The sequence below is a fragment of the Caretta caretta genome, chromosome 8 (assembly GCF_965140235.1).
Source record: "Caretta caretta isolate rCarCar2 chromosome 8, rCarCar1.hap1, whole genome shotgun sequence".
In the NCBI taxonomy this organism is placed as follows: Eukaryota; Metazoa; Chordata; order Testudines; family Cheloniidae; genus Caretta; species Caretta caretta.
The window spans coordinates 101632776-101646127 of record NC_134213.1 but is presented as its reverse complement, the minus strand read 5'-3'; the positions used below and the strand labels follow the sequence as shown (position 1 = coordinate 101646127).

The 13352-nt window shown below is 48.2% G+C and overlaps 1 protein-coding gene across 5 annotated transcripts in view; it reads left to right on the top strand.

The window, feature by feature from the left end:
* SLC5A9 (solute carrier family 5 member 9) overlaps positions 1-13352 on the top strand; it is a 111071-nt gene that overhangs the window by 51345 nt on the left and 46374 nt on the right. The window contains exon 1 of one of the 5 annotated variants that reach the window (XM_075131861.1): positions 10498-10569. The exons of the other annotated variants lie outside the window; for them this stretch is intronic. The gene's annotated coding sequence lies outside the window, so the exon portion shown is untranslated. Of the gene's footprint in view, positions 1-10497; positions 10570-13352 lie in introns of those variants that run through there. 5 annotated transcript variants of the gene reach the window in all.

The following is a 13352-nucleotide window of genomic DNA, read 5'->3' as shown; positions in this document are numbered from 1 at the left end:
TTTGGGAGTGTTGTGTTGTACGACATGCCATCTTTTAGACAAGATGTGAAACTGAGCTCCGACCACTTATGTTCCTCATAATGTTAGCGTTGCCTGCATTCAGAAATTTAACACACATCTCGTGATATTCAGGGTTTTTTTCTTAAAGCCCCAGCTCCTGGAATCAGGTGACTATGTGAGATGCTCAGCTTGCATGAAAAAGAAAAGGAAATTTCTAGCCCTTGTGGTTGTGGAGAACAGTTTAAAAATGTGCCCCAAGGGCCCACTAAAGGCACAGAAATCAGAAGGCAAATAATAAGACTCATCTTTCTATCTATCAGTATTTTCTTGGAGCCTGACTTGTGATTTTGGAATGCTTGGTTTGGCAGTATTGGAGCTCCCATGACACTTTCCCCAAGAGTAAGTCGAACCCCAGTGTCCTGGCCAAATCCCAATTTGGATGATCCCATTCTGTCTATTTAAAATCCTCCCTCGGACTTTCAATTGAATATGGAATTCTTGATCACTGTTCTAAATTTCTTCAGTGAAGCTGTGCACTAGGAACTAGGCTTGTACAGCCTACCCTAGACAGTTTTATACTTGAGTGGTGGATCATCGCTGTGTATCAACTTTGAAAAGCAGTTTGACGTATTCCTCTGGATTCAGGCGCTGTTTAGGAGTATTTATTATTATTACGATCACAGTGCTGATTAGCATTCAGGGCTATTACTGGAGAATGCCAGAGTATTTTTTCCCAGGATTTAAACTCGGCCACGGGGCCGTTTTTCTACAGAAATAGCACCCTAGAGAGAGCTGTCATTTCTGGATGCTGATTAGCTTTTGCAAGGTTACAGCAAGCAAGACTGATTACCCTGTAGTGAGCCTGAGTTCATTCACCTAATCAGGACAGCCCAGCGGGCGGGTGGGGGGGGCAGAGGGGGGAGAATGTAACCCTACCTCACAGTTTGACAACTTGGACTGTTCCAGAGTTTTTCTCACACCCTCAAGCTGTAGCAATTCATTATGTTTGATTTTCATTCTTCCAGCACCAGCCGTGGCCGGTCCTTCATTCACTGCGTGTTCTAGTCACATGCAATTACGCCCAGGACTCTCTTGGCTTCAGCAGCCTCTGAAAGTCTTTGAAATTATTTATGCACCTATTTTATTTACTGATTAATCCTAAGAAATTAAGGTTCCTTCAAAAGATCTCATGTTAAGTATACTAAGACAAGCTAAGAAAGTAGGGTGTCTGATCTGCCCTGCCCACTTCACAGATTGTTTGAGTTGGGGATGGGCAGACCAGACTTTCTGAAGGCTGGGGCTAGAAATGAAGCAATGGTCTTGTAGCTAAGGCACTCACCTTAAGAGATGTGGATTCCATTCCCTGCTCTGACAGCTTTCCTGTGTGACTATGGACATGTCACTTGAGCCCTCTGTTATGCTGGAGGTTGGGTGAAACCAATTGCAAGCTGGTTAGTGTAACAGCCAACCCTCATTTAGAATAAATGTAAGAAGCAATGAAGTTTCTTGATGGAATAGATAGTTGAAACAATAGGAGACACCCCCCACAAAAAAAACCCACCAAAAATAAAAATCCATAAGCCACTTGCAAGGCTGGAGTCAGAGTTCTTCTGCCATGTGGTCTGAGGGGTTTTCCTTGGGGTCTGAATGTAAACATGGGGGGCTGAGTATTATTTGGTGGAGCTATGTGTGTGTGTAAGAGAGAGGGAAAGGGCAGGAGCACACAGAATAAGTGGTAAGGAAGCCCCAGAAAAGCACTTGCAGTGTGACCTTGAGAAAAATCTAAGAGAGAGCTTTTGGGCAGAGTGCTGGCTGGAAAGAGGCTTGGAACAGAGAAACTGTCTGCTGCTTTCCTGAACACAGCAGGACTTTGTACATTCTTTGTAAATAGGATTGCAACAAAGAAATTCCTGACTCCATCATCAATTACTCTGTCAAACAGGAACAACCTCCACACCCCCCACCCCTCATATACTGACTGACTACTTGGGCCAAAAAGGGTTACACCTTTCTTGATACCACATTTATAAAATTAGGGTATCGTAACTCTTCCTTTGTCTTGTCTTTTTTTAGATTGTAAGCTGCTTGGAGCAGGGACTGTGCATACTTGTACAGTGCCTGATACAAGGAGGCCCTGTCCTTGGGCCCCTGGGTGCTCTGTGATTTCCTCACAAGTGTGCCCGGGGCTGGAGTCAGTCTGGCCATGCACCAAGATGCTTGTGTCCTCTTGCAAATGTCACCTCTGCCCTGGAAGAAAACCCCCTCTCATTGGCTGCCTTCTGCCATCTATCTAAAAGTCCAGGGAGGATGTTAGATAGATGAACAGGAGAGAGTTTCTTTGCTCACAGTTCCAACCCTCTTTCCAGCCAGCACTCTGCCCAAAAGCTCTCACTGTTCATCTCCTGGGGAAGGACAGCCAGTCAGGACGGCTGCAGGTAGAGCCCTGTCCTCAGGAGCCATCCTCAGGGATGAGGAGAGAGCAGAAAGTGCCCCGCAGCTCAAGATGTCTCCCCTTTTCTCCCTCCTCCCCTCCAGTGAGCAAGAGGGTGGCTTTTCTGCTCCTCCCTCCACCCTCCTGCAGCACCTGGCCTGGGAAGGGAGGGGGCAGGGCGATGAATCCCTGCAGCTGCCCACCCCCCGTGGTGGGGGATGAAGAAATCCACGAGGAACAAATGTGGGGCTGGGGTAGGGAGCAGAACTGATGTGGAGGCTGGGAGGAGTGTGTAATTAATTGCTAGCCTTGCGGAGAGGCAGATGTGGGGCTAGGGGGCACCCACAGAATTAATTAATGAGAATGTTGGGGTCTGGGGAGAAGCTGGAAGCTCAGCACCATCAGGCAGCTAGGGAGAGCTCTTGGGCTGGGAGCCAAAATCGCTGTATCCAATACAGTCCGGAAGGTGGGCAATACGAATTCTCTCTCACTCACCCATTCACTCACACACTGTGTGGGGGGCGGGAGGGGGGCGTTGAAAAAATCAAAAAGCCCCCAAACACAACCTCATCTTTAAAAGAACCCTCATGATTCTGGAGCCAAACTCATGCTTTTTGAACTTTGCGGGTTGGTCATCCAGAATACAGCCTATTAGCCCGATCCCAAATGTATCGGCAAGCACCAGGAAGCTCAGATGATTTTTTAACTGACTTTTTCCCGTTTACATGAACCCTGCTCTTCCTCCCGCCCGGCTCTGTAGAACTGGGGCTGAAAGTTTCTGTGGGCTCGCAAGGGGAACGGGATTGACCAGATCTGATAGTCTCTCCAGTAGAGGGCAGTGGTGCCCAGGCATGCTGCCGGCTAACACATTGCCACGTCTTTATTTAGGCCCTCCAGACACTTGAACAATATGTTTCTGAGCTGTTGCTCTCTCTGCAAAGGGAAAAGCTGGCCCCAGTAATGGTTGCACGCTACGGGATGCTGCTAATGTGTCATCTCATCAGTGGAGACTGAAGTGTCCTTCAGAACAGACGCCGCTCGGTGCGCCTTGTCACAGATGGCTGGGGTGCTGCTTGACTCAGGCCTGCCTCTGGGGCTGAGAAATGCTCATTTAGCATTCGCCGCCTGCCCGCAAGTCTCTCTCCCTAATTAGGGGAACAACACAAAGCGTGCAGACCTCTCAGTCTGATCAGCACCAGGCAGGCGTAGAGGAACACGACGGGAGCAGAGATTTCAGGATCTGTGCTGTCAAGAATCATTCCGCTGAGCACAAAGCAGAAGAGGAAGACCTGTCGGAGGGGATGCTTAGCCAAGCCCAGCCATGCTGCTGGAGTGAAAAAAGTGCTCACAAACATGCCCACCCTCCCTCTGTGTTGTTCCGAATCCATCCCTCAACTGAAACCTATTTCATCCTCCCACTTTTTGACACATGCCGTACGATGAATCCTGGCTTTTTGATGTAAAGGCTCTGGGCGGCCTGCTACTGACCCTCCCAGGAGCATGGTAGTACCTGAGCATCTGGAGTCCCATACCTGGGGGTCTGCATTGCAATGTGGGGTCCACCAACTGAGATGTACTAGATAGGAGGAGAATGGATTAGGTATTTGCTTGTCAGTCAATCAGTCATTCCTTGGCTGGGCATTTATTCACTTGCAATAATAATAAAACCAGTATAAAGTAACATAAATTTGCTGCTTCTCTTTAGCGTCTCTCTGGATACTGATCCAGGAGGGATCCCTGGGAACACCAGTGTCTCTTGTTTGTTCCCCACACATTCCTGTCCCAGTTCGCTCTATCCTGCCACCCTCACTCCCTCCCCTTGTTTATTATTATTTAACATTGATATTGCAATAGTGCCTAAAGGCCACAGCAGCCAGGATGGATTGTGCACTACAGGCTGACAGGCTCTTTAAGGGGAGAAGGGTCCAGCCCCACCTGTAACACACTTAGCTCATCTGCCCGGGTAGAGAAAATGATCCAAATCACATGAGAGACATGCAGCTAAACCAGGCCTTTCCTGGTGGAGAGAAGACAGAGGGGAAGACTCCAGGTATGAAGCCCTTGGAGCTGGTGCTTGGTAGAGAGCAGGGAGAGACAAAAAAGGAGCCCAGGATGAGCTGATGGGGAAAGCTGAGCACGGAGGGTGGGCTGAACAGAAGACCGACCCTAAGGTAAGGGTAGGGGTGGAAGACTCTGTGTTTGTTTTAGCCTTGGATACTCTGGAAAGAGTGGGCTTTTTTTATGAATGACTTAGCTGGAGGGCCACATCACTGCAGCAACCAAACCAGGCTGGAAGGTCAGGAGATCTGACCTGGATTAGGAGAGACAGAGGCAGCCGCTAGCCTAAAACCAGACAGGGTAGGCAGTGCTGTACAAACCTATCATTACCCCCTTTTGATCTGAGTGGCTAGTCAGGGACCTGGGGGTGTTCCAGGTGGGAGTAGAAACTGACAATGGACTCCGGTAGTTTCTTGGAGGCAGTCGTCTTTATTTACAAGGAACGTATGAAGTCCTGCCTCTGTGAACACAGGAGGAAGCAAAACCAGGGCCGAGCGTCTTGGCTTACAGCCCCAAGCTGCTTTGGCCAGCAGCAGCCATAGCAGCCCTCTCCCTAGCTTCTTCCAGCTTGGAACCCACAAGCTCAGTGGCAAGGAGGTCGGGTCTCTGGATCCCAAATCCCGGATCTGGTGTGGACTGGCTGCAGGGCAAGCAGGCTGCAGGCAGTGTCAGGAGAGCCAGGCTGTCTCCTGTTGCTGGCAGGCTGGTGGCAGGAGGGACAGCTGGTCCTCTCCTTAGGCTTTTTTTGCAAGCTGAGGTTCCAGCAGGCCCGTTGCTGGGCCTGGAAGTGCTGGAGGGAGACCGCCTCCCCTCTCCGCTCCCTGGCTGGTCTCTCCCAGATGGAGGGAAAGCCGGACTATTCACAGCTTCCCTCTTGCTTTCCCAAGCACCTGGGACTCAGCTTGTCATCTGCCTGGCTGTCTTCTGCCCTCTGCTCAGGGGCAACAGGGTGACTGGGAGTGGGGTTTGTTGCATCCTCCTCCCGTTCCCTTTTGTGCTGCCAGGGAAATCACCAGCGCCGGGGTCTGTCGCAGACCCCATGGTGGGCCCCAAAGGCATGTCTGTTCTCTTCGGGCACCGTCCTCTTGCTACAGGGGTGAGGGCTACAACTATAGGATGCAGGTTATAAATACCCATAACATCCCCTCTCTGGAGGCTAGCACCTAGAGTATGTTATGTCCCATGACAACTCTCACTCCACTGAGATCCTTGCAGGGCTTAAACACCAGAGAGTGAGTGAAAGGCAAAGTGGCATCCATCACACCAAGTGTCCCTATTCTTGAGTCACTGAACATTGTGCTCTTGTTAATACCGGTCTCCCAAAGGCTCGTTCTGGGACAGAGCAATCGCTCCGTAAATACGACATGATGGGTTCCCACTCACTTTGCCTCTCAGTTTCAACCAAGCTAAATTTACTCTTTCCTAAAATGATTTTTCTAGCTGGCCACTGCTGCAAATTCAACCTGAAACTCTGACTGCGTCCTTCTTTCCTTCATCTATGAGCAGTAATGAAGACTTCGCTGTGTGGGGAATGAGGCAGAGTAGAATCCAGTTTAGTCACCTGTAGCTGAGTTGGCTCTGCAGGGCTTTGTTTGTGTCACTAAGTGAGCAGATGGGAGTGGAAGTCACATGTTTGAGCCAGATTTCACTCTCAGTTACACCAACCTACAGTGACTCAATTGACCTCCACAGTCCTAATTACATGACAATCAATGCAGAGGGACTTCACTGAAGCAATGATCTTGGTAGTTACGCGGAGTCAATCCAGGGAAACACCACTGAACTCAGCATGCTGAATTCTAGTCTCGTGCCGTGTTTATGCCAGTGTGCTCCTATTGGCTTGATGGAGTTATACCTGATTTACACTGGTGCAAGGATAGGGTGACCAGATAGCAAGTGTGAAAAATCGGGAGAGGGGGTGGGAGGGTAATAGATGTGTCCTTAAGAAAAAGCCCCAAATATCAGGACTGTCCCTGTAACATCAAGGAGGACTTGTGGCACCTTAGAGACTAACAAATTTATTTGAGCATAAGCTCACGAAAGCTTATGCTCGAATAAATTTTTTAGTTTCTAAGGTGCCACAAGTCCCCCTTTTCTTTTTGCGGATACAGACTAACACGGCTGCTACTCTGAAACATATAAAATCAGAACACCTGGTCACCCTAGGCAAGGAAGACCAGAATCAACCCTGATCAAGTTACTGCATATTTATGCTGATGCACAATAACTGAGATCAGAATGAGGCTTGCAGAGAGCAGAAAGAGGACGTTTTAATTGCATTCACTTCTCTGACATCAATGGAGCTGTGACAAATTACCCCAGCTCAGGTTCTGACCAATAGTATCTAGTGGCATTTAGTTCCCCTCTGAGTTTTTTGGCTGTGGATAGCATTTTGCTAGTGACCATGACGATCTCCTGGAGGAAACATGCTGACCTTGCACTGTACGTGCCAGATGAACATGTCTGCGGATATATGGGCAGGATAGGCCTGGAAAGACTGCCTTGCATGCTGACTATGCTGGCATCGCCTCTGACCATTAGCATGCCCCGAAGAGAGAGAGAGATCCTGGATGCCTTACAGGCACTTTACAGCCAGAAAAATGGTGCCCAAAGTTTGGGGGACACACTGTGCTTCCAGGAATAATACCCTAGCAGTCACTTTCTGATTTCAGCGCCGGGCCAGCCTGTACAGTGAGACACGGGAGAAAACTTTGGCACCTCTATATAATGAGGGGAAACTAAGCGCTAATGATGGTGCAGATTTAATACCATGAAGCTTGATTGCTGTAATGCTCTCTCACTTAGTGCTCACAGCAGGGACTCTCCCTGGCTTGAGCTACCATGACCAGGAATCACCCCTCCCCCCGCCCCCGTATTTGACGCTGACTGTTGAGGAAGTAATGGATTGTCTTGCAGCTGGCCCTGTTGAATTTCGTGCCCTTTCCTGGTGTGGGAAGGACCTCCAAGGGCAAGTCCACCCAGCCCACTGCTGCGAGCTTCCCAGCCCAGTTTGACAGACTTGGGCTTGCACTAAAATTCGGAAACGAGCTGTGTAGACCATGCTTCAAAGTTGTGACTCGAACTGGCACTCAGGTCTCTGTATCCTAGTGGGAGTGGTGGGCTTCAGAGCCCGAGCTGCAACCTCAGAGCACCATCTACACCACGGTTTTTAGAGCACTAGCATGAGCCGCACAATCCCAAGGCTGTTGACCCGGGCTGGGAGACTTGGTGCCACGGGCCGTGTAGATGTACATACCCCTAGAGCCGTGGCTTGATGGCCCAAACACCACCTGCTCTTTAAGGATCCTGTCATAAATATAAAGGGAAGGGTAAACCCCTTTGAAATCCCTCCTGGCCAGGGGAAAGCTCCTCTCACCTGTAAAGGGTTAAGAAGCTAAAGGTAACCTCGCTGGCACCTGACCAAAATGACCAATGAGGAGACAAGATACTTTCAAAAGCTGGGAGGAGGGAGAGAAACAAAGGGTCTGTGTGTCTGTCTATAGTCTGTCTTGGCCGGGGATAGACCAGGAATGGAGTCTTAGAACTTTTAGTAAGTAATCTAGCTAGGTATGTGTTAGATTATGATTTCTTTAAATGGCTGAGAAAAGAACTGTGCTGAATAGAATAACTATTTCTGTCTGTGTATCTTTTTTGTAACTTAAGGTTTTGCCTAGAGGGGTTCTCTATGTTTTGAATCTAATTACCCTGTAAGGTATCTACCATCCTGATTTTACAGGGGGGATTTCTTTATTTCTATTTACTTCTATTTTTATTAAAAGTCTTCTTGTAAAAAACTGAATGCTTTTTCATTGTTCTCAGATCCAAGGGTTTGGGTCTGTGATCACCTATGCAAATTGGTGAGGCTTTTTATCCAACATTTTCCAGGAAAGGGGGGGTGCAAGCGTTGGGAGGATTGTTCATTGTTCTTAAGATCCAAGGGTCTGGGTCTGTAGTCACCTAGGCAAATTGGTGAGGCTTTTTACCAAACCTTGACCAGGAAGTGGGGTGCAAGGTTTTGGGAAGTATTTTGGGGGGAAAGACGCGTCCAAACAGCTCTTCCCCAGTAACCAGTATTAGTTTGGTGGTGGTAGCGGCCAATCCAAGGACAAAGGGTGGAATATTTTGTACCTTGGGGAAGTTTTGACCTAAGCTGGTAAAGATAAGCTTAGGAGGTTTTTCATGCAGGTCCCCACATCTGTACCCTAGAGTTCAGAGTGGGGGAGGAACCTTGACAGATCCTCATGTAACCCCTCTAAGATGGAAGGAGGTTTTTCATTCTGCCCTCTGATGACCCCCTCAAGAGGGTCTGGGAGGCAACCATCGATCGCTGGATCATGGTGTATGCATAAGAGGCCTAGCCAGGTGCGTGATGAATCTGCTTGTGACTGACAAGCCCTATTAGAGAGCAACGCCGCTTGTTACAAGTTTCACTGATCCGTGTATTGTCTGAGTTGGACTCCAAGATTACAGCACATTGCTTTCTTCTTTCTCGCTTTGCTTCCATCCTCTGGGTCAAAGTCGCTTCCTGGTGAGCTGCGCCCAGTGCCAGATGTTCCCTCCTGGCTGAACAGAATTCTGTGCGCTCCTCCCAGCTTTCCACATTGACTTCATATCATTTTTACACACACCATGATACTGCCATAAAGGGCAACCCCGCTTTCTAGAGCCATCACAAACCTCACTGTACAAAATATTCTTAGAGGTACGATCTCCTTCCATTCTTCTGACGTGACCAAGCCCATCGCAACGTCCTCTTCTTATTAAGAGGGTATTAACTTAATAAAGGGTCTGATCCTGCTAAATTACTGTCCGCTAAGACTGAGCTAAATCAGGGCCAGATGCTCAGCTCAGCTATACTGATGTCACTTCAGTTGAATTGCTATGGATGTAAACCAAATTTACACCAGAGCGGACTTTGATTTTACTCAAGCTAAACTCCCAATGAGCAAAGACTAAGAAAAAACAAAGGGTCGGATGAACTGCCCAACATTCCAGAAAAACCCAAAGGAAGGATTTAATAATAATGCCTTAGGTAGGAGGTTAGGTGTGCAATTGTCCTCTTGGATTGTCTTGGCTATGCTGTCATTTGTAGATATGTTAGTTCTCCATACATTTATAAAGCCACTAATTATCACTGGAGCTATTTGCTGACGGTTCTGAAGTAGCTCCATAATGAAGAGGAAGCCCATGTATTTGTTAACCTATGGAAAATAATTGCCTGTCACTTAACCGAACATGCTTTGCCCCTGAAACACTTGCTCTTTAGCACTTTTTTAGCTGCACTTCTTGAAATGCCACTTGTAATTTCCATTCCCTCGAAGGTCTCTTTCTCTGCTGCTGTGACGTGAGCTGAAAACTATACTCCTCAAGAGGAGACAAATGTCCTTCCAGTTTTGCTGCTGTGAAAGGATAGCAAATAATATTAAACATAGTTGTGTTGGTTTAGCAAGACCTCATGGAGACAGATACACTGAAGTCAATAAAGTCGGGCTGATTTACACCAGTCCCGCACTGGCCCTATAACATTTGTGTCAATGTCTCACACAGTTGCACTAGGCGATGGAAGTTATATTACCCCCTCACATGCTAGCTCTGTTAAACTTTTACTGTTTCCGGTGCCTGTAAAATTAACACTGATTTCCATCCTTAGCCTCTATTGATGCGGGGGTGGGGGGCACACATTTGCTCAGGTAATTGACTCAGAAGGTAATTTAATGGCAAGGCGAGCCAGGGAACATGAGATAAATACTACCGCTGGACAAAGCCAACCTGTCAGAAGTCCCAGGTTAAGGTTCGCTGCTCAATGTGTACACAATAAGCCGTCTTTCTGGATGGGTGGCTTGGAATGGATTGGCAACGTGAATGTAAACACTCTGAGCCAAAGCAAATGTGGAGCAAAACAAGTTCATGTCACAGGGCCAGTGCTGGAGGAGGAGGGAAACTGGATTGCCTCATGGGTGTGCCACTGTTTTGCCATGCCTCCCTCAGGGCACTCCGCCTCTGCATCAGGAACCAAAAGCAAAACCGAGGTTATGGGAATACACAGTCCCAGAAGGAAACCCACAGGAGACTGGCTCAAGGTATTGTACACTTTTGAGGCATATTAACAATTACCAGAATTCCTTTGTGGATCGGGAAGGAACTTTATGCATCACAATGCTATTGTCTTTGCACCTTGTGCTCCCCTGTTAACCGTTTAGGGCATTAGACAGGCCAATGTAAATCAGTGTAGCAATGCTGATGTCAATTGAGAGATTCCCGTTTTCACCAGCAGAGGGTCTCAGCCCTGCATATGTAATTGAAAATCATTATACTTCAGTGGGTTGGAATCTCTTGTGCTTGAAAAGCCTCTTTTGGATAATGGATTTGGTTGGTGGGTTTTGTTTTTGTTTTTGTTTTTTTTTGGGGGGGGGGTCATTGCTTTTGCTAGGAAGCCTTATACAAATGAGGCTTATTGGGGAAAGGCAATTGATTGGCAGCCTGCATTTCCAAGAAAACTAACCTCAAAGCTCTAAGAGATCTTGAGGCGTTAGCATATTGGCACAGAGTGGGGTAGGTGTGAGTCAGCCCATGGTGTAATGGGGATGGGGGGAGAGACAGATCCAAAGAACTAGCATGCTGCCAAAAATGGCTCCTCGTAGGGAGGAGAAGAGCAGGCAAGCGCTGCCTTGGCACGGCTCAGCTCCTCGGCAGAAAACACCTTCTTGAAACAAGCGACGGACCCATTTGCAATCAGACAAAACTAATTTCAAATAGCAACCCTGGCATTTCAATGGAAGAGTGTAGATGCCAAGGGTGTGTTCTCATTCTTTGGGGAGGGCTCCTTCCAGAGCTGAGGACCCTGCAGGGGGTTAGCAAGCCCGGCCTCGCATCCCACTCTCTGAGCCAGCAGACTGCCATTTGTAACGCTGGGCTTGGGAAAAGCCTGCCCTGCTCTAGGGCTCTGTGTGCGTGTGAGTCCCTTAGAGAGGGGTCACGCCCGTAATGGAGCAACAGAGGAACTTTTCTTTTTAGGAAATGGCTGGTCCTGAGAGATGCTGAGCATCGGGGAGCCACTCTGGGCCAATTCCTGAAGTCCATTGATTTGGGGAGACTCTTGTTTTTATTTTGTGGTTTCTATAGTGCCTTGCAGCCCTGCTCATGGGCCAGGACCCCGTTGTGCTAGGCGCTGTACAGGATTTAATTCAGTGGGAGGTACAGGATTTAATTCAGTGGGAGCTGCAGCTGGTTGGCATGTCTCCAGATTAGGCCCTTATGCACAGCATAAGATAAATGGACTCAAATCTCATGCACAAGGGTGCACTAGAGTTGCCTGCCGGGGCCAGGAGGGAAATCCACCCACTTGGTCGATTGTCTAGTGTTGCCCAGTTAGCAAAGTGCATTCTGGAGCTGGAATGCTGTGTAGTCAATGGGTGTTGGGGCAAGGATACTGGACTGCATGGCTCTCAGTGGCCCGCTTGGTCATAGCAGAGTCTGTGAGCCTGAAGACTACAGGCACCATACAGCCCTGGTATCCTCAAGCACAACTGTGCCAAAGCCAATTGAATGGTACTCGCTTATGTCCAGGCTGGATTTTGCCCTATGTGCTGAGAAGCTGGTTCTTTGGAGTTTAGAGCCAGCCAGCATGTCTGGGATCGTTGTTACTCACCTGGACACTCTGAGACAGGGTTTCTAATGAGTGTGTGGGCACGTGCATCTGTGTGTGTGGGTGTGAGAGAGAGAGAATGTGCCTGGCAAGCGTGTGCCCACTGCGCAATGTGCAGACTCAAGCAGGGACCCTGTATACAACCAGGTATGCACAAAAGTTTGCAGGCACTATTGAAAATTCAAGCCTCTGGGGCACTCTCTCAAGAGGCATGGCAGATCCTGAACCCGGGGACCTCAGCACAAGACTCTTCCACCTGCAGGAATGGAGCAGCTCCACAGTCGGGAATTCTTCAACAAGCATTTGTTAGCCGGAAAAGGGCAATTTGTCGGAACCGAATCTTTTCCTGGGCAAGGGTCAGCTCTGACCACTCCCCCAGTATGATTTTTTTTTTCAAGTTTCAAAATTGTTGAAACGTCCCATTTTGAAACCCATTTTTAGGATCCAAAATGATTTTTTGTTTCACAATGAAATTTAATTTATAGTTAAAAAAAAAGAAGTAAAAGGTGGAAAAGGAAATTAAACACTTGGATGGAGATTTGGGGTGGGGAGGGGGGGTTGTTTCTGGATGGGAAACACTTCAAAATCTTGAAAATCCTCCTGGGACAGGAATAGTATCTCCCCCAGCACTCCCCATTACTTGGGCGGAGCAGTAAACTCTTCTCATTCTATGCAGGCAAAACCCCCTGCTGTGGTAGGGTAAGTTACAGGTCATCTTTGCTGCTGGGAGGGAAGCTTACAAATCTGGAATAGCAACCAACTGGACCTCTTATTATTAAAATTGCTGGGGACTGAGCTCCTTGAAACAAGGGCTGAGTACCTCTTGGCTACAACCACACATTAGTGTGTGAGCTCTGGTAATATGCCTACATCCTGACCCAGCACCCTGCTATTTTATCCAAATCCCCCGACCAGTCACATCCCAGATGTGGGTTACGTGGTATCCGTGTTACGTGACTTTGGGAGAAGGAGAAGTAGCCACTGGAGACTGGATTGACACAGCAGCTTGGACATCTTTGAACACTGTCATTTCAGTCATGGAGCTAATTGGAGGTGCCGGCGTTCAAGCCGGGGTGCAGACAAGCCCTTATTCTTAGCCAGTGAGGTGCTAGGGAAGAGGTTTTGTTGGCACTTTGAATCACTACAGTGAAAATCTTCTGTGCAAGTGTAACCCACTCTCGAGTGCATGTTACCAGGTGGCCTCTCTGTGCCTCATTT